Source organism: Folsomia candida, unplaced genomic scaffold (genome assembly GCF_002217175.1).
Source record: "Folsomia candida strain VU population unplaced genomic scaffold, ASM221717v1 Fcan01_Sc004, whole genome shotgun sequence".
Lineage (NCBI taxonomy): Eukaryota > Metazoa > Arthropoda > Collembola > Entomobryomorpha > Isotomidae > Folsomia > Folsomia candida.
The window spans coordinates 3,741,636-3,764,072 of NW_019091196.1; the positions used below are offsets into that span (position 1 = coordinate 3,741,636).

At 33.4% G+C, this 22,437-nt stretch overlaps 1 long non-coding RNA gene across 1 annotated transcript in view; it reads right to left on the reverse strand.

The window, feature by feature from the left end:
* The window catches only part of LOC118435431, a 74,528-nt gene extending 61,901 nt beyond the window's left edge, over nt 1-12,627 (reverse strand). The window contains exons 1-2 of the long non-coding RNA XR_004834750.1: nt 11,082-12,627; nt 10,428-10,556 (exon numbers count right to left, since the gene is read on the reverse strand). This is a non-coding gene — a long non-coding RNA (uncharacterized LOC118435431). The remainder of the gene's footprint in view (nt 1-10,427; nt 10,557-11,081) is intronic.
* Between the last annotated feature and the right edge of the window lie 9,810 nt (nt 12,628-22,437).

A 22,437-nucleotide genomic window follows, 5' to 3' on the forward strand; every position in this document is an offset into this window, starting at 1 on the left:
TGACCTCATCATCCTTTCTGCACCGCCCTCTCACCCCATTTCACTTCATTCATTCATTCAGTCTCATCAAAATTTCCCAAATTCTCGATCCATCGGGAGGACGAGAGGAAAGAAAACAAACTTTTTTTCCTCTCATGAAGTTACACCGCATTCCATTCTTCACAAAAAAGGTCTCGTACTTACTTATCATCGAATAAGAATTCCACTTCATCTCTTTTTCACTATTTCAATCAAATTCACTCCTTGGGCTGTGTAAACTTGGCAAAAGTCCGTAAAATTAAATTTGCACCGTCTTTTTTTAGCGTAGTAAATAATTTGTCTTTTATCAATGAATAAGAATTCTACTTGATCTTTTCTTCATCATTTCAATCAAATTCACTCCTTGGGCTGTGTAAACTTGGCAAAAGTCCGCAAAATTAAATTTGCACTGTTATTTGCCTGTAGCAAATAATTTCTCTTTTATTATCACAATCCAATTCGCTCAATCTTAAATGAACTTAGCAAAAACTCGACAAATTTTAATGAATTTTTTAATCTAAAGAATTGTGAAGGTAAATATTGACTCAATTCACGCAGTTCTTGGTAACTTTGCAAAATCCGTAATTTTGTAAAATAATTTCGCAAATTTTTACAAAATAAACAGACTAAGACATAAACAGAATAAGTAAGTTTACAAAAGTTTGTAAGGTAATTTTCCTCAGAAATATTTGTAAAAGTTTGTAAGTTTACAGAATTTACGGATTGTATAAAGTAATCAAGCACTGCGTTAGTTGCGTCATTATGAAATTCAACTACAACTCGATTACAAACACAAACAGGCAAAGATAAAATTGTGAACCTTGTCTTAAAAATTATTTACTCCATTTTGCTACAAAAACACAGCATCTGATGTTTGTATTAAGTTTGGAATAATCATGAAATAATTTTTAACGGCGACTAATTTTTTTTTTTTTTCAGAGCTGATTTTCAGAAATTTGTTTTTTAACATATCAACTAAGCAGTTAGATTAACACAATAAATCGTTTTCAAATTAGAAAAAATATTTTGAAAAATTTACCCAGGAATTAATCTTTGTTCTTCTCTGTTGTACAAAATTTTAGGTTTTACACATGTTATGCAAATTTTTAACAAGAACCTGAACATCTGTAATTTTAATTAAACCTGTGACATTTCCAAAAACATTTAACGGTGTCGAAACACTATGAATTACATTAATACGCAAATTCCTTTTGGATACCTAAATGCAAAAAAAACATAAAAATCGTTACAAATTTCTAGTGATTTAAAATAATATTTGTTAAGTTTTTTTTTAAAGTTTACTAAATTATAAAGAATCTCATGAATTTCCTTTCTTAAAACCAAATAATTTTCATTCCTTGATTCACTCACACACACCCACGTGGTTTTAAACTAATATTTTTGAAAATCAAAACTCATTTCATGTTTTGTTTATATATTTTTCCCTAAATTTTATTTTACTAAATTATAAAAAATTTCATGAATTTCCTTCCTCAAAACCAAACAATTTTTATTCTTTGACTCACACACACGTGGACAGAACGACCAAAATCCACCAAAAACCATGGTCACATACACGTGTGTACGAGCCTAGAATACAGAGGAGCTAACTGGGCGAGAGATTTATGAGACTTTATCATCGATCGTGTCACACTGAAAGAAATAATCTTTCCTTCCACCAACCAACCACCTTCGTAAACTCGATTCATTCATTCATTCATAGCCAACCAAGAAACCACCGATATCCGATGAAAATGGCGGGCGGGTGGTCGATAAGGTCACACAGATATCAATAATCCCACAATTCGGAAAATCGCGCCAAGAAGAAAGAAAGAAATGTTTCATTCAGAAGAGAAAGAATCAGGAAAATTAATCGTATTATTCACGTCAAGGTTGGTAAACTGGGGGAAAAAAATTGGATGTAAAATTCATAAAATTGTGCAAAGTTTATTCTAATGTGAGAAACCAATACCAGATTTTTAACAGTGGAGTTAATTAGCCAATAAATGGATGTATTTAACAATTGAAGGTTTTTCGTGGCATAATTTCCCATAAAATTATTTGTGGAAACTAGGTAAAAAATTTTGAAAAATTAAAATTAGTATGAGTATGTATGTCCATTTCATGTATGAAAATTTTAACATTACGGTTGATTCTTTAAATGATTTAATTTTTAAAATGTATTAAGTGACGTTAAACCTTTAAAAAATATTCACAAAGTTTACCCAAACTACAGTTTTCCCAAATTGTGTTTCTAACACATTCATACTTACCAATTTCCTTTTGCTAAACCTTTTCAATTTTTTTTATTTTTCCTAACACGAATTTACACTAGCTACTTCGTAAATTAAATTTGCAGTACATAATTTACAAGTATGAATTATGTAACGTGATTTATTTAAAGCAGCCACATTTTCTAAATTTTTACCAACTTTACTCTTCTAAAATATTTTATATTCACGAATGAAATGGTTATGGACTATTACTATCTTTCGTACTATTTTGGATTTTGACTTCCAAAAAAAATATTTAAAGACATTAAATCGCCTCTTACAAAATTTTGCAAAGTTTGTTCAGTCAAATTTTCTACCTGTCCCCCTCAAAGATTCCTTCGCATAAATCTAGTTGATTTTATTTCAATTTTGATTAAACTATTTCAAATAATCTAGTTGGTAAACTATGTGAGTTTACGAAACAACACAAGCATGCGAATTTTCTACACTTTACAAACTCACACATGCAAACTTCGTGCATATGCACAATTATTCACAAGTTGCTTTTTACATATTTAAGGATAATTAGTACTGCGAAATTGGTGTAGTTTTGAAAATTTCAAATCTTATCACTCTTTTTATTTTGTCATTTTCCTCTATTTTATGCATCCATTCATTGAAATATTATAAAACTAGATTGACCAAAATTTGCTGCAAACTAAAATTTGGAAGCAATCCAAACAACTGAATTTTCTAATGATCTTTAAACTTTATAAGTTTCTACATCTAACAATAAGTCTCCTTGTTATCTCCAAGAGTAATCTGAACATTTGTGGAAATACATTTATTCAATAGTATTCTACAAATGGCGGCGAACCTTACACACATAAGCAAAGTATATTTTAAATTTACAAAATAACAATTTTCAACCTTGTTTTTGAAAAACTTTGTATTTTCCTATTCGACTTTTCATCCAACTTATTGAAAATTTTAGAAAGTTTTACTGAATGAATGTGTTAAATCCTTGGTAATAACTTTGTAAAACCCGCAAATTTGTAAAATAATTTCAAACTTTTGCAAAATAAAGAGACGCCCTTGATCTGAGCAAGTGTTTTTTAATAGGAGCTAATTTTTCTTCAAAATATTTGTAAAATTTTGCACAAGTTTGTAAGTTTACAGAATTTACGGATTTTGCAATGTTACCGAGGCCTGCGTGAGTTGTCTCAGTGCATAGGTTCAATTTATGCAATTTCTTCATTTCCAAAATACTAAATTAATCTTCCGGATAATAACAAAATATTTTTAAATTTGTGACAATTTGAAAGATTCTTAAAATGTATTAGAACTATGATCTGTATAATCTGTGTGTACAAGTAATAACAACTTTAATTTCTAAAATATACAAATACCGACGTCAATCTCCCCCCAGCAAATTTTTTTTTCAAAATTTTACGTAACAATTTCCGTCTTATTTTTTTCTCCTCAATTCTTCATCCATCCACTCGTTCAAACTTATAAAACCCTAAAACTGTTTTCACATAAATAATCTGCATACAAACCGAAACAGTTTTAATTTAAAAAACATCGTCAACTTCCCCCCTCCCCAGAAAAAAAAAATTTACGTAAGAATTTCCCCCCTTATTTTTTTCTCCTCAATTCTTCATCCACCCATTCGTTGAAATATTGATGAAACTAAGCCCCCCATAATTCCACACTTTCTTTTCTTTTCACTTTCTCTCTCTTACACGACCAACCAAATTGAGTGACCAAACCAAACCAAACCACCACCGAAACCAAAACCAACCGAGCAGAAAGACGAGATACCAAACCTCCCGAGAAAGAAGAAAATAGAAGAAAAGAAAGAGAAAAAGAAGATAATGGAAACGATCCGAAGAAGGAAAAAAAGGAAGAAAAAACTGATTCCTGGCTCAGAAATCCTCATCGTAATCATATTTCCGATGGATCAACTAACACCACACAGACATAAAACATGTCATCATGTGGGGCAGAAAGAAGGCGGATATGTATTTATTTTTAGGGGATGACGACCGACGGTCAAACTTTGTGGATATGTTCCATAAAATAGATAAAAAAAATTCAATTTTTTTAAAAAATATTGCTACATATTTCTATATGTTACAGAAATTTATAAATGTTTTCGCTATTATTTGAAAAGGATGTAAATCTTTTAAGATATTTTTCAAAAATAGATATATATTTTCTATGTATTTTAAAGATATTAAAATGAATTTTGTTGTGTAGATATATTTTACCACACAAAATACAGAGTATTTAAAAAAAATCAAATTTTACCAAAGTTTTTAATTTTTATGGTTTTTTCATAAATATTTTGGCGTTTCTTACGCAAATACATATCCGCTTCGGGGTCATCATTCCGTCACCAAATTCACTCCAACTATTGTAATTTGACCCAACGTTTTCAAAGTAGACTTGCCATTTTTAATATGTAAATAGTGAAATCTCCTTATTTTCATCAAGATCTCCAAGGAAATCTATAGTAAAAAAATCGCAAAGTTTCCAAAATTTCGTATTTACAAGGTATACACATACTTTATTTATAGTCAGATTTTCCCCAAATTTAATGTTCCACATTTCCGCAAATTCAATGCATATCAAAATTTACTTTATTTTGGCACAATAAACTGCACTTTACAAAATAAACTGCATTTTTCTCAATTTTTTCATGCATAAATCCACCCAAACTTCAAAACCACCTCATTTCTGGACATCCCTTCCTACGAATTGTAAGTGAATCTCATTCCTGGAATTAATTAAGGCTTTCTCCTTCTCACCCGCGTGATGACAAGATCACGGAGATCCGAAGACGGAGAAAATAATACGTTACGAAATGATCCCCATCTGGATTAAGTCCACTGTCTTTCACTCGAGGGATCAAAAATCCGCTCTTTCTCTACAAAAATTCTATTATTATTAATAATAATAATATCAAGGGCCTTGCAGACACGTGGTCACCTAAAAATCCTAGAGTTATAAATAAATACATAACTTTCATAAATATCGAATGAGCAAAAAAAATTGTGATTTTTTTTGCGATTTTTTTTGCGATTTTTTAACGACAAAAAATTGATTAAGGGAAGTTTAGTAATTATATTAAAAGCTAGGTAAAAGGCTTTGGCTGTCGTCAGTTTGTTCACATTAAATATCTTCTAAAAGTAATGCGCCATTTTTTTATCAATAGTTTTCTACTGGCAGAAATTAACCTTAAAAAAAGTTGCATTTATCTCAAAACTCCATTGAGTGAGATTAAAAATCTATGCCAGAGTTATTCAACATTAACTGATTTGTCAGAATACTTAAAAATGTATACAGACAAATCGAAAAATCATTTGCATCTCACGCCCAAATTATTTGTCCAGTATGAAATTTTAAATTGCCATTTTAGAAACATGCTTTTAAATACATTGAATAGGGGCATAGTGAGATTTAAAATCTATGACAGCATTATTCCACCTTAAGGTCATTCCTCCAGAGTTACATAAAAACATATCGACAAATGTGGCCGTGTACATGTTCGTCTCAAATTATCTGCACGTCCCCCCTTCACTTCACCTCCTCCCCTCCCGGGCATTCCGCCATATGGCGTCTTTTCTCCCAGAGAAAGAAAAGAAAATAGAAAGAATCTCTCTCTCTCTCTCCGGAGGCTGAAAGCCTGCTGCTTCACCAGCACAATTGAAACAAGCCAAGGAAAAGTAGACATGTTTTCCCATTGTAGTTTTCTTTCACACCAAATTGGATCCTTCATGTAACACGTGGTCACTTTCGGTAAAAAAAATACGACCAATTTTCTTACACTTATCCAAAATACTACCAATTTTCCTATACTTTCCCCCAAAAAATACCACCAATTTCACATTTCACCCACATTTCCTTAAAAAAATTACCACCAATTTTCCCAAAAATACCACCAATTTTCCCAAAAATATCACCAATTTCCGAAAAAAGTAGCACTAATTTCTTCCACACTTTCCCCAAAAATACTACCAATTACCCCCAAAAATACCTCCAATTTCACCCACATTTCCTTAAAAAAATTACCACCAATTACCCCCAAAAATACCACCAATTACCCCCAAAAATACCTCCAATTTCCCAAAAAGTATCACTAAATTCTCCCACGCTTTTTCAAAATATATCACCAGTTCCCCAGAAAATAACACTAATTTCACCCTATTTTCTATGGCTAACACTTTTCACACCAAAAATAGCCTCCACATTCCCATAAATCCCACCATTTCTGCACCCTCCTCACACCACACGATCCTATTCTTTGCTTGGACACACAATGCAATGTGGTTTTCTCTCCGAAAAACAAGAAGAGAAAGCACTTTACTTTCTCCCAGAGAGAGAAAGGGAAAAAAACTTTCTCTTCATTTTTTATTAAGTGGCTGCCTGCCTGCCTCTTTTCTCCAGCGAAATCCAATCCAATCCAATCCAGGGAACAAAACAAAAAAGAGAAAGAAATAATTCTGTGGGGAATATATCCTGGGAACGATTAAGATTAAGACGTCCCAGGATCATCAGTGCGGTAATCATCTTCGAGATATCATATGTAACAGATCAACGCACTGGCCACGTGTTCTTTTTCCCTCTGGTATAAGTGTCCAGATGGGTTTGGGGTAAGTTAAGTAAGCGTATGGGGCAATGTGAGATGAAGCGCGGCAAGTTTAAAGGGTAACGGACACACGCGTTTAATGCCAAAACTATAAGGAGACGAATTTTGGACTTTTCTTAATGCCCAAATTTGACCGCTTAGCAGAATTTGCAAAATTATTTTCAGTCAAAACCTTCAGTTTTTAAAGGACTGTAACTTTTTGAATTTTGGAGTGATTTCAAAAGATGGGTTTTTGAAGATTGATCGAATACTTGCTTGAGGAAATTTAAATTATGAAGTTTCTTAATTTTGTGTCATAATTTTTACACAAATTTACCACCCATTTTTCAAAAATTTCAAATACACTCTTTACAAACAACACGATTAAAATAATAGTAACATTTTTTTTTCAAAGCAATACTCAATGAATAAGAAATGATTACAAAATTCAATTTTTTCAATGTTTTCAATTCAATTTTCAATTCAATTTTTCAAAATTCTCAGCGACGAAGAAATTGATATTTTTACAAATGTCTTAACTGTATGCCTAAATTTTTGCACCCTTTACACAACTTTACCCACTTTTCGCAAACCTTACCTATACACACACTTTACAAAGATCCACGTGCATAATGAAAAAAACTAATAATATTTACGCCACGTGACGCTTTATAAATAAGGAATGATGATGATGAAATTAGGATTCGGAAGAAGAAAATAATATTGTCCACCGCGGAGCAGAAATGAGTTAGCGCCACGCTGTGAGCAGAACTTCATTAATAAAAACATTGTTACCAACAAATACATAAATCCATTGTATTTTTTCCCCATTGTTCTCGCATCGCAGCGGAATAAATTACGAACGACCGACCATTCTTTAATAAGGAAGGATGATACGTAGATACAGATAATAAAATCACGACAATAATAATTCCCTGCAGTGGAGAAAGTACGGGGACACGCTAAATAATTTGGTAAAGTTTTACCGATTTTTTTACCGGATTTGTTTTACAGAATTCGGGAACCGGAAACAAAATTTTTCTATAACAAATTCGATTTTTCAAATTATCCGTTTGATTTTAATTTTACGGTAGATTTTGAAAGTTTTTATTTCCTCGAATTTTTGAATTCAAAATTTTGTCTAATTTTTAAATTATTAAGGCATCAAATCAACACAAATCTAATAATATAAGTTACCATTGCAAAATTCAATTATTTCAAAAACTGGCATCAAAATGTTACAAAATAATTTAATTTTGATTTTCATACAAAATTGGTCGTTACTTTTACCACGAAATTAAAATAATTTACCAAACAACAAAATTTTGAAAACTTTTTTTTATTTATTCAAATTTTTAAATTAAATCATTTTGGCAGATTTGTAGTCATATCATTCTAGAGTAAACAAAATCTAATAGTTTAATTTGCTAAGGATAATTTCAACTATTTCAAAAATTGGTGTCACAGTATTACAAAATAATTTAATTCGGTCGTTATCTTTTTATCGCAAAATTCAAATATTTTATCCAAAAAAATGGCAACTTTTCAATACCGCAAAAATATTTCTATTTGAATTTTCACTTGATTCACCTATCAAATCACTCCCCGCCAATTTTTTTTTCGCACAAATCTTTGCGTCCTGAACAAAATTCAAACTTCCCTCTCCCATTATTTAGTGTATTTCGGTAGTTGGAAGTCCTGCCGAGGCGTAATTGAGATCTCTCTTAGCCCCAAATATTTCTTATTCGTCGTCTGTATGACTTAGGTATAAAAAATGGATTGTGGTTCGTAGTGCGGGCCGGGAGTAAAATAAATTATCTCTCGCTCATTGTCCACTCGACCTGGAGCCACAGGTTTCACATATATCACGCCAAACGACCAACCACTTTCTCTCCACATACTTTGTTTCACCTTAAACCTCGCTCTTATTTTAACAGTCACTCCATAGAAAAAAAATTACTGTGTTTTTTGCGCAAAATTATGCAAATTTTTATAACATACGAAATGTGACCAAGAAAACTGCCAAGGTTAGCTAGCAGAATTTTGTACGTGAAAATGGTACATTTTACCATAGGTTTCTAGATTTTACCAATTTCATGACCAAAACCGGACTCAGAAAACTTCCGTGAAAAATACACGTTTTTTTAACAAAATTTCAAATTTTCATTAAATAAGAAATGTGACCAAGAAAATTTATAAAGGTATCAGAATTATGTAAGTACGTGAACAAATCGCCATGGTAAATTTTACCATAGATTTCATGATTTTACCAATTTTCTTACCAAAATAGGACGCTTTTTGTTCATGAGAAAACTTCCATTCCCTGCAAAAAATCGCCAGGCTGTGTATACATTTTGTTGTCAATTTTTCCCAGATTTTCGTAAATTCATGACCAAAACTGGTACGGGAGACAGACTCAACGACCTTTGTAAAAGTAAAATGTTTGCAAAATACGAGAAAATAAAATTCATGACATTTTACTTTTACAACTTCTCCCAAGTTTTTCAATTTCCTCCCCAAAATATCATTTTTATGAAATAAAAATCATTGATTGATAAAATATCATTCTTCACACACCCCAACATTTCCGAAAGTTGGGAGACTTTCTCTACGAGAAATATGTACAAATAAATATAATTTTAAAAATTGTGCTAAAATTGGGTAAAATTGTACCTAAGATTCCCATAACGTTTCCAATGCGACATATGTATCTAAGCCAGTCTAACATATTAGAAAAACTCCAAAATCAAAATCCACGGCATTTTAATCTTCCAATTTTCTCCCAGTTTTCCATTTCCTCTCGAAAAAATCATCTTCACATACTCCAACATTTCTGAAAGGTGGTAGACTATATGCACGAGAAATTAATTTGTGCTCAAATATGCATAATTTTAAAAATTGTGCTAATTGAGTAGACTTAGTCAAAAATTGGTAAAAATTATGCCTAAAATTCCCATAATTTTCCTCTCCAAAAACAAACAAAAATATTTCTGAATTTTATTCTTCCTTCAATTTTCTCCCAGTCTTCGAAAAAATCATCTTGATCTTCACGTTCACATACCCCAACATTTCCGAAAGAAATGTGTACTAATTTGTGCTCACATACGTATCATTTTAAAAACTGCTCTAAAATTTCGTAAAGTTGGATAAAATTGTGCCTAACATTAACTTACTATATCTAAACCAACACATTCATTTACAAAACTAAGAAATCAAATCGCCGGCATTTTACTCTTCCAAATTTCTCCCAGTTTTCCATCTCCTCTCGAAAAATTCACTCTTTTCATACCCCAACATTTCCGAAAGTAGACTATCCAAAAATTGGATGGATGCCTGGCTGGACGGATGGCTGCCTCGAAGAAAATGAGTTATGCCCTCTGCCTCTTTTCCCACACGAAACAATTTTAGGAGGAAAATATATATAAAAGAAGAGAGAAACTGTAGCTTTTTTGGTCTTGATGTATCACAGGATTGCGTGTCAGCAGATTACGTAGCAAGGTCTATAAGGAATACTATGAGGCTAAATTAATGGGGCGGCTAAAAACAAAAAGCTCCAGACTTACCTTCCTTTTACATCATCGTGGTCGTCGTCGTCCGGTGCAGGGCTTCCCAGCCAGTGCGTTTAGTCGCCTGCTTCTCTTCTTGAGGAGCAATTAGTTACCAAATCGACCTCTCTTCTCTTCTTACGTAATCTGAAACAAATAAGAATATTATTTGGGATCAAGATGGCCGATTTGTAAATAGGAGGAGGGATCATGCAGGAAGGATGTGGATTTGGGGAATTATGTTACCCCGGTTTAGAACCCGGGAAAAATTAGAAATGATGGTTACAGACAGAATTTCAGGAAGAGAAGAGGCTGGAAATTCAAAATTCACAAAAATAAGTTGCAAAATTTTAATCTAATTAAATTTGGTAATTAATAAATTTCAACTAAATGCTGCGTTCTAAATTCAAACTTTGTTTACTGAATGGCGGGAAATTCACATTCAAATCTAAATTTCCCTCCCTACCAATAAAATTAATAAATTCTACTTCATTAAGCAAACCTAGCTTTTACCAATCCTTTACCAACACAAATCCCCCCCCCCCAAAAAAACATAACTATATGTCCGTAACAATTTTTCCGCGAATCTAAAAATCCCGCCTACACACTTGCACATCACCCTTTATCCTCTTACCCACCCATTATTATCGACGGCATAATCTCCTCACTCACCAAAAACCACGGAACCAAAGGTCTTCTCCCTCCGTCTGCTGCTTTCTGTTACCAAACCAACCACGAGTGTAATTTAAATCCAATCAAAATCTCATTAGCCGCAGCCCGCCGCACGGTACACGCTCTTTCCTCTCTCTCGTTCCTTTATGATGATGATTTCTTTGTCTTCGGAATTTTCTTTGTGCGACCAGATGTTGCATTTCCGAGGTCATCTCATCTCCTCATCGCGGGATTGATCCAAATTATGCGCTGAGTGAGCTAACGCCAAGATGACGGACGGAGAAGTTTCTCAAGACAGAAAAAAACAACTCCGCCCCGGATAAAGTTTCCTTTTCGGTGGAACCAATCAACCGAAAATCCATCAGTTTCTAGTAGAACAACTGGAGACCAATCAGTCACTTACTTGCCATGGAAACGCCACGCTAGGCGAGGAGATAGTCGAGAGAAAGACTAGATGAAATAAGACGAGGAAATGGTTGTAATCGGGGGAAATTGTTTTAAATTGATGGAAAATGTCAAAAATTATTAGATTAGATCACGTACATGTTTGTAAACTGGATAACTTTTTGATAAATTTTCATATAGTACAAAAAGCTTGTGATTGACTCACCATCAGAGTCACGTGCTTGTTTGTAACTTGGTAATTCTTGTAAATGTATGGTAAATATGTAGAAATTAGTACAACATAGTCAGTCACCCACTCACCATTGGAAACGCCATCAAGAACTTCACTCGCGCTTCTGTAAACCTTGTAATTCTGCTACATAAACTTTTACCCGCCTTGTCAAATCATCATCATTCGAAACTTTAGATATTTTACAAACTTACAAACATCTGCGTGTACTGCAATGCATAAAAATTTAGCAACTTTAATCAATCAGTAGGATTTTTACTTCAGACAAATTTGCTCATATTTATTTTGCAGTCTAAAGCACGAGGAACTTTCACTGCCAATGTTAATTTTTTGCAAAGAAGCAAATTAAATACTGTTAAAAATCCTGTATTAACCTTACCATACCGGTAACAATTTTTTACCGACATACACACGTAATTTTAATACCAAGCTTTTACTACCGAGAAAAAAATCCATCCCAGATTTCCTTCCACGAGTGCATAGAAATGTCCCACGGGTGAGAAAAATGGGTCTTTTTGTGGAGAAAAATGAGCCTGTCAAGCGAGACGAAGGAGCCCGTCGAAAGAAATCCAATCCCTAAAGGACGACCCTCAAACAATGTCCACCCAACGGAAAACGGGAAATGAATTAACAAACGAAAACACAATGTTAAGGAACGGTTGCATAAAAAATAACAGGCAAATTTTACATATCGTGCAAAAAGTTGGGTTAAATTCAATCCGAGCCCGATCAGAAAAATACCGTTAATCTAAAACTAATTGCAAATTTATCTTAAAATTTCAAATAATATCAAAATTGGCATCAAAACCCTGCATTTTAAAACTTTTTTTCAAATTCGACCACAAGGTTTGGAGCGACGATCTTAAACTAATACAATTAATCTTAAATTTCACCTAATACCAACATTGGCATCCAAACCCTTCAGTTTCATACTTATTTAAAAAATTGTCTACTTGTATAATTTTTACTTGTAAACAAACCCAGGCTTCCATAAAATGCTAAACGATACTTCAAAAACGACACTGAGGCAATTCTCGCAATCCTTGGTAACGTTGTAAAATTCGTGCATTTAGTAAAATAATTTTACAAAATTTTAATTTTTATAAAATAAAGGGACGCCCTTTATCGGTGTAAGTTAAAGTTTACAAAACATGTGTAGGCTAATTCTCCTCAGAAATATGAGCAAAATTTTTAAAAGTATGCACGTTTATAAAATTTATAAATTTTAAATTTTAAATTTTAAATTTTAAATTTTAAATTTTAAATTTTAAATTTTAAATTTTAAATTTTAAATTTTATAAATTTATAAAATTTACGGATTGTACACTGTTGCTAAGCACTCCGTAAATTTTTTATCATGACACATCTATTTGTGATAATATAGAATACAAAATCACAAATAACCTAAAAAATGGCATTTAATCCCCCCAAAATTAACCAGTGGGGATCAAAATCCTACAACGAATCCCACCCTTTATGCAATATCCACCCTACAAAGTTTCATTCAAAGAGTAAATCTCAATCTGAGCATTTTCCGATCAAATCCATCCATGACAAATTTATTCTACGTTTTTCCATTCATTCAAATCTCATCCGGTTTTCGGTCTACTCATCTCATCAAGTTTTAAAAAGTCGCGTAAACCGGACAAATTTAATCGATAAGTATTTTCTAAAAACCCATCCATCTTTTTAAAAAGTCGCATAAACCAGATAATGAGACTATTCACGCATGCCTTGATAACATTGTAAAATCCAGAAATTCCGTAAACTTACAAACTTTTAGAAAATTTTGGAAATATTTCCAAGGAAAATTAGCTCACAAATTTTTATAAACTTGCTGAGACCTCTTTTTTTGTAAAAGTTTTCAAATTTATGCTACAAAACGCACCGATTTACAAAGTTACCAAGAACTGCGTGAATTTTCTCAATAAAACAATAATCAAGATCTGATTCGGTTGCAATATCTGTGAAATTAAAAATAAAATAAAATAAGTTTCACTTTAGAACTCACTAAAAAATCTCGCATGTGTTGTTATTCCAAGTGGTTGAATGCAATTTACCACGTGGCACATTTCAAAAATATCGACGATCAAATCTACTAAAATCCCATCCCATTTGAGGTTCTCGTGTGACACATCTATACATTTACATTAATAAATAACAATTTGAACTGATTCACTTTTGACCTTAAAATTTACCAATTTCGTAAAAACAAATCTAGAATTTATTCTCAGTATGCATGCAAATTGGCAAAAAGATTGTTAAGGGGCAAAGGTGTTTCTGTGGCCTTAATTTTGACCATGTTGCCAGCATGGAGGATTTGTGAAATCTCTTTTAAAAAATCGTACAAGTCTTCTTCTTCATTTTTTGTATGTCTCAGAAATCCTCCATGTTGGCATCGATGTGAAAATCACATCCGAAGTGGGTAGGTTTTAACAAAATCTGCAGTACTCAAGCCCAAAAATACCAAATTATGGTAACTATATTAACATATTTGAATTTTATTTTATTATCGTGACGATAAAATTAGCCCGAGCCAGGACTTTTGGAACCGTCGTGTCCGTCCTTCTGTCTGTCTGTCAGGTTTATGATAACTCTCGTTAACCTTATCATATCGACTTGAAATTTGGTACACATGTAGTATGGGGCAGATAATGATTTCAGTTCGAAATTCCAGTTAAGAAATTCAGTTCGAAGATAAGCAAATCGGTTAGCTGGTTGACCGGTGGGGGTCATCGGAGTGGGTGGGGTATTATGCACCAAAATTTCAAAGCTGTCGTATAAGGCTGAAATTTGGTACAGAGGTTGCTAATGGTTCCTAATAGATAAAAATGACCCCAAGTTGGAAAAATTTCCAATTTGGGGGACCCTATAGAGTGACCCATACAGATTTTTCAAAATCGTCATATCGAAATGAAATTTGGTGGAGAGGTTGCTTATGGGTCTTAATGGAAGAATATGAAATGAAATTGGTAAAATTTTTATCTGGAGCGACCCTATGGGGCGACCCATACCGATTTTGAGAAATTGCTTTAAAAACATGAAATCCAGCACGGTGATACTTAATGGCATATCACGAAAGAATGTGAAGTTAAAGGTGAGCAAATGTGAGCAAGTGCAACCAGAGTGACCCTGGAGGGTGACCCATACTGTTTTTAAAAGTTGTTATTCCCATCTGAAATTTGGTATTGGGGATAAAGACTACTTCTGGATAGCACACAGCTTTGGAAGTTCAAGATGTTAAGGGATTTGACGCCAAGTAATAGAAAATCTAACAGACATTTAACTATCCACAACACGGAGTTTGTTAATATTATGTCGGTCAATTCGGAGAAAAATTTAGAACTCTGACTCAGGCTATATAGTCTGCACTGTAGGTTTTTAAATTACGTCTACAACTTTGGATGTTCAAGATTTTAAAGAAGCGAGCCCCACGGGTGCTGGTAGGAAAGGGGACAGATTTCAAAAATTTAAAAGCGGGCTCTGTCCCCGACCACTGTCAACTGTTCAGCCGATATTAATAGTCTGAAAAAATCTTAAAGGTTTCAGATAATTTACGTTATTTTCCAAAAACCAAATAACCTTTCAGAAAAATTTCCAAGGAATTGAGACTATCAATACAGACTGAACAGTAGGACTAAATGAGGTCTGCACTGAAGTTTTTTATAATTAATATTACTGATAAATACCATATGAAAAGACATTTGAAAAGAGATTTTGAAATTAGGAGAAATATGACTAACTCGGCTCGGGCTATGTCAGGTTCACACTTGATTAAAATTAAATGGTTACAAATCGGCTCGTGGCAACAAAAAAAATTGGTGGTGCAGGGCCCAGGAAAATTGCTTATCCCTTAATAATCTTTAACAAATTAATCCCCCTTTGTACAAAAAAATATTTGTTAAAAATTTATTCAGAATGATAAAAATACACACCTTAAAAAACTAGCTTTACCAAATGAAATGTCATGAATTTTCCAAAATTTTGGACATTTTATGATAAATTGAATCAATTTCGTTATGAATGTATTTGCAAAAATAAGCTCAAAATCGCCCCCATTCAACCCAACCAAAAATTTATTTAGGTACTTTTTGTGTTCAATTTCTTTAACATCTTCTTTTCAACTTTGGAAACCAGAAACTAATTTTGCCAAACAAAATGTCATGAATTTTCCAAAATTGTGTGCATTAAATAATAAGTTAAATTAATTTCGTGAAGTACTTACGTTGCAAAAATATGTACAAACTAAAAATTGCCCAAAAACATTCATTAATTTCATAAAATTTACAAAAATACAAGCTCAAAATATCACCCATCGACCTAGTCAACAAACATGTTTTTGTCTTCTGTTTCACCAAAACAACTTCCACTTCGAAAACCCGAGATCCTTTTTCATCCTTCAGATTGGTTCCGTATTTTAGCCCAGGTTCATTTTTTCTCTCTCCGAGAAGAAGCAGGAGGGGAAGTAAAGTAAAGTAACGAAGTATTTAGAGAGACACGATTTGTGTCCTTTTCTGAATTTCAAAAGAAGATGAAAAATGTCACGTCAAATGAGATCCCCTTCTCCTCGTCCTTCTCGTCCTTCTTCTCGTTCTCGTACATATTATTTATTCTCTCACAGAAAAGAAGACGCATGCAGGGAAGGAAGGAGAGAGTGACAAGTTACAAAAAAAAATCCGGGAAACAACTAAGCCCTCGAAAGGGAATGGAAGGAAAGAAAGAAAGAAATGCGTAGCGTAAGTAACGAGAGAAAAATATGCACAACCTTTTACTTACATAAAATCACTCCTTATGTAAGAGAGGAATAAGGCACGCTAAGAAATTGGGGGGAAGATATGATAGGAATTGAATTAAATTTGGATGGTTTTGTTGATCAATTAGCGTCATAATTACACATTGGTTTTAAATTTCCCCCAAATTGGACCTAAATTGTTGATGGTAAATTAGGAGTATTACGAACCATTGCTAAATATTGCCTAAAATTTCGAAGGAATTAATTTAAATTTAACTGGAACTTTGGTAAATTATCATCATAACAAGTGACACTTTTGGTCCACGATTCCTCAAAATTTGGGTTATTTTCCCAGATTTTGAAAACATTTAAATTTTGAAAAAAATAGAAATAAAATGTGGAACTAAATTAATTAAATTGTATTAGAATTTGAGTTTTAAATGTGTACAAATTTTGAACTTCATGGTATCTACATTCCTCATTTGTAATTTGTCTGTAGCAAAAGAATATTAACCTGGATTATTTAGCTTAATTTAGTTGATTGTGAATAAACGTTTTAAAAATCTCGGTAAACTTATGCCTTGTCTGTAACAACTTTGATCGCATTATTTAGCGTGTCCTCACCCAAACTTTTCCCTGTCTCGAAGGATATGCACCCAGCATCCTGTCAAGTCTTGTTCTTCTTCCTGGCTACCAAATGTGGCACATCCGTCGCTCAAAATTCTGGAAAATCCTGGAAAATTCGTCTTCTTTTTTAAAAATAAAAAAATAAAGCAAACATAGTTTTTCCCGCAACAACGTGGGAACAGAGAAAGTTGAAACCTCGTGCTTGTCACTTTTTTTCGAGATTAGGACGCCTACATTTTTCCTGTCTGACACGGGAGATGAAAGTCTGCGTAAATTTGCATTTTCTTAAAAAATATCATCTCGGTGTTCTCATCTCGATGCAGACCTTGTTCCAGTGCAGGCCAGGCCAGGCGTGGAATGAGTGACGAGGCTGACAAGAGATTTCTATACGGAGCGGGAGGACTGTTCGGAGCGAATGTGGGGGAGGAAATTTGGAGGGATTTTTTTGGGAGTGTTTTACATACATCAGGAAGGAATGTTGTAGTAGTACCAATTTTTACCAGTTTGGTAAATATGATTATTTTTATTTGGTAAAACATTTCGTAGGACGGATGACTTGCCAAGCTTTTCTAAACACGTTTTTACCAAGATTCTGTTTTTAAAAAGATATATTTTTAACAATTTTTCAAGATATCAATATTCTACCAATTGCTACCAATTTTTCTGGTTTCCAATTTCTGTTTTTTACAAATTCTCCTGCTTACCAAATTTCTATTTTTACCAATATTTCTGGTTTCCAATTTCTGTTTTTTTTACAAATTCTTCTGTTACCAATTTTCTATTTTTTCCAATTTTTTCCTTGTTTTACCACTTTACCGGTAAATCTATACCTACCGAAGAAGACCTTTACCGATAATCCCTCCCCACATTCCCTCCGCACAACCCTTTCCCTCTTTCAGGAAGGAAACGCAAAACAAATCTCCGACTTCTCGCCATGACTTTGTATAAATCTCGTGACTTGCTTGATTCCACTACCTGACCAGCCTCTCAATCCTTTCCCTTCTTCTTACCTACCCACCCACCCACCAAATTCTGAGTCCATCTCTCTCCCCTCATTTCCTGATACCCGGGTAATATCCGGCTGGATACCCGGGTAGTATCACAACTTTATTACAAACACGGCATCATTATTATTATTATTATTCCCTCTCATCCATCCCACAACAACACCCGGATGTCTCATCTCATTCAATAACGCGGTGACATCATCTTCTCCCCGAATTTCGGGGATCATCATGTCGTCCTTCCTACCCGGAGAAATTTTGAGACGCCCGGATTTTCATATTGATGACGACGACGACGACGACGAAGAGTAATCTCACCATGTGTAAACTTTGGCTGATTAGAATTCATCGCACCGAGCGGGCATCCCGACTACGAAATGGGCTCGGGGAATACAAATAACAACCTTGATTCCGATGTAAATCCGTGGGTTCAAAATTTCCGAGAAGATTTTGGGGTTTCGAATTTTTTTGAAATTTTCAGAATTCCATGGGAATGTTAGCGTTTTTATGAATTATGACAAATTATGAATCGGATATGAATAAAAATGTTGTTAAAAAATTTTGAAGTTTAATAAATTTTTGTCAAATTGGTACATGTGTAATTTTGTATTTGTACTCGTTTAAATTTCTGGGTTGATTCCTGGACGAGCCAATTTGCAAAGCAGAAAATTTTAAAATTTTGGAAATTTTTGCATGTATTAATCTGGTGGACCAAATATCTGAGATTAATATATGTTTAGCTTGTAAAATTTAAAAATATTGTTAACTCGGAACCAAACATGAGCAAAATTATTATTTTTTTAATTCAATATTTCTGGGAAATCTTAACACGATTAGAGACATAGAAAATTGCAGGAACTAAATTTCCTGAAATTTTTAGCGCACATTTTAATCATATTTTTACCAGAGCTATTCAATCTTACCGGTGCAGAAATTTGGAATAATTGCAAATATTTACCAATCGGATTGGAACATTAAGATTTCAAAATCCTGCTAGATTTGATATCAACGCTCGTAATGATATACATTTAGTAAACTTTCCAAATTTTATGCAAGTACAAACTTTCATATAAAACTAAGAGTTTATGAAAACCCAAAATTTACGAATGAACAATATCATGCACTATTTTCTACTAATTTATAAAATCTCGGGTTAAGTAAAATCATATCTTTTTCTTTTTTCTATCCAAAATCTTTCAAAATCCAAAGTCTAAAATTCTGCCTGATTTTAATTTAAGGATCCAAATTTTTTAAACTTTGCAAATTTTACAAAATTACAAAGTTTCATATGCTAGAACTAAACGTATAGCACATATGTTTAACACCTTTAATTTAATATTTATAATATTTTCTAATCATTTCAAAAAAACGGATATAAAAAAATGCTCAAAAATATACACTATTTTCAAGAATTTACAAAACTTCGCGTTATAACAATGCATCGCATACATAAAATCATATGTTTTTCTCTCTCGTGTGTCCAAAACCTATCTAAATCCAAGATTTCAAAATCCTGCCCGATTTTATTTCATTAACACTCGGAATGATCTACATTTTGTAAACTTTGCAAATTTTACAAAATTACAAACTTTCATACAAAATTAAGAATACAGTCAAACTCCAAATTTAAAACAACTTGGCATTGTATGTACCAAAATATTTTCAAAATATTTTAAAATCGGGTTTGAACATGTCCAAAATCATGCAATAATTTTCACGAATTTACAAAAATCTCGGGTTAAACCATATATATTTCGCTCTCATGTCCAAAAAACCTTTCAAAATCCAAAATTCCAAAATCCTGTCCGATTTTCACTTTTCCCTTAAAACCATCATACGATCCTCCTGGCGACCTAAAAGGGTGGAAAAAAGGAAGAAGTAAAAAAAAAACTTTCCGACATGTAATTCGTCATCTTCACAAAGTTTCTGGTCTGACAGGGCTGGAATCCTGGTCGTGGTTGGGTACACAGATTGGATGGACATGGCCACCCTCAACCAACCAACAACACCAACTTCTCCCACCGACACCACTCAAGACGGGGTGGGCAACAAGGATGTCAACCTTTTTACCGGAATAATTTTTTACCGGGTTCGTAACGAGTACGGTATAAATTTCAAATTTCCCGCTGTCCTGATGAAGTCTGAATTTAAGCGATGAATACTTGGAATTACTAAAACAATGTTTGACATTTCAGGAGTAACTCAACATTTTTACCAAGGGTGAAATGATATTTACCATGTTCGTAACGAATACGGTGTAAAATTCAAATTTCCCGCTGTCCTGATGAAGTCTATGCATCTAAGGGATGAATACTTGAAATTTCCTAAAACAATGTGTTGACAATTTAGTAATAACATGAAATAATTTAGTAATAACAAGAAGCAATTCGATTTTCAGTAAATAATTTGCCAAGTTCGGTAAAAATATTACCGTACAAAAACGAAATGTGTTCGTAACGCTAGGAGGGAGTTCAAACTTGCCACAATCAAATTCTCCCACGGGGACGATTTAGATTTAAATTTTAGAAATTCAAATTACGAAAATGGAATAATTCAATGTCAATGATTCGATGTTACTAAATTTTCGGTTTACAAATTCGGTCGCAGATTGCTTCTGCTAAATCGTTCGGAGATTTGTGTTACCAATTCGGTCACAGAATTGTGTTACCAACTCGGTAACAGATTATAGTCAGGTTACCAACTTGGTCACAGATGCTGAAATTCGGTATTTATTTCAACATTCCGTTTGCACAGCCCTGATTACACATTCCCATTTATTTTATCCTCTCTCGTGTAAAGGAATTAGTTTTCAATTCTGTTTCTCTTTTTTTCCCTCCGACTGAAACCTCGCTCTTGCTGAATTATAAATGATGATTAGAATCCAATTCGTTTCTCGTTTGTGGCTTCATCTCTTGAAAAGAACTACGTCAAATATGACAAAATTTTTCTTTCGTAAACTTTATAAAGTGGGGAGTAAAATTTGGTAAAAATAAATTTGTAAAAAATTTTAATGGTAAACTTCACCGTCACAAATTTTTAAATAGATTTTTAAATGCACACAATTATGGTAGGTTTATATCCGAATTTAGGGATAATTTAAATTGATGTAAACTTTGTAAGATTTGCAAAGTTTGCGAAAATATTTGGAAATTTATGCAATTTTATCCTTGTTTGAAAGAGTTAATTTAATTTGTGGAAATTTTACAAGTGTTTACATTTAACAGATTTTCGTAAACTTTATAATTTTTTGTAAATTTATTCTACATAATTTGTGTACTAAACAAAAAAAAGCGTAAATTTTATTTGTATTTATTTCGTTTTTGTCATACTATTACTCCATTTACAAAATTATGAGTAACTTTAATTGGAACGTAAGATTAAAAGGTTTTCTACGTACATTCTACTAATTCGGTGGTTCGTAATTTCGTAAAACCCGCAAATTCTGTAAACTTACAATATTTTACAAATATTTCCAAGGAATATATTAGCCTTCAAGTTTTTGAAAACTTTTTGTAAATTTTTGTAACTCCCCAAAAAATAAAATTCGAAATTTTCAAAATCTCATAAAAATCACTTTTCATTTCAACATGAAACTTACCCCCGTAAAGAAAGAACTCTCATTCTTCATTTCTTCCATGATCTATCATAGTCTGACACTCGCTCATCCGGGTATTATGCTACCATCCGGGCATTATATTACCCGGGTATTAGATCTCCCTTTCCTTCCCTTCTTGTACATATTCATATTTAGTCAAAACACAAATATACAAGTATCATCTTACACAAAATAAGAAACTTAAATCCAAGATTTTGATGATTCCCAAAATTTCCAAAATTTCCAAAATCTCCTCTCCAAAACTCCCTCTTCCTCCCGCATAAAACTAACCCCCTCAAAAAAAACAAGCCAGCCAGCCACTCTCTCATTCTTCATTCCTTCCTTGCAAGATCTATCATAGTCTCGTACTCACTCTCTCATCCGGGTATTATTCCACTACTACCTACCCGGGCATTATACTACCCGGGTAGTAGTATTAGCTCTCTCTTTCCTTCTTCCATCCCTCCCTGTATTCATATTTAGTCAAGCCTAACTAAAGTAATGAGCTGCTTGCGAACCATACAAGGGAGTTATTCTTCCTCGGCGGGACCCTGCACCGCGCACGTGGCCTCAAATCGCTCCCCAAATTCGCTCCCCATCCCCCAAATCGCTTCCCACATCCTCCCCGCAAACCCCCCGCACTCCGTCGTGTCCCTGACAGTTGCTAGATTTCGTTTCGGGTAACAAATGGGGGAGAAGAAATGTGCCAAAAGCAAAAGTATGTAGAGATCGATCTCCGTCCACCCGGGCATTTCTCACCCGGG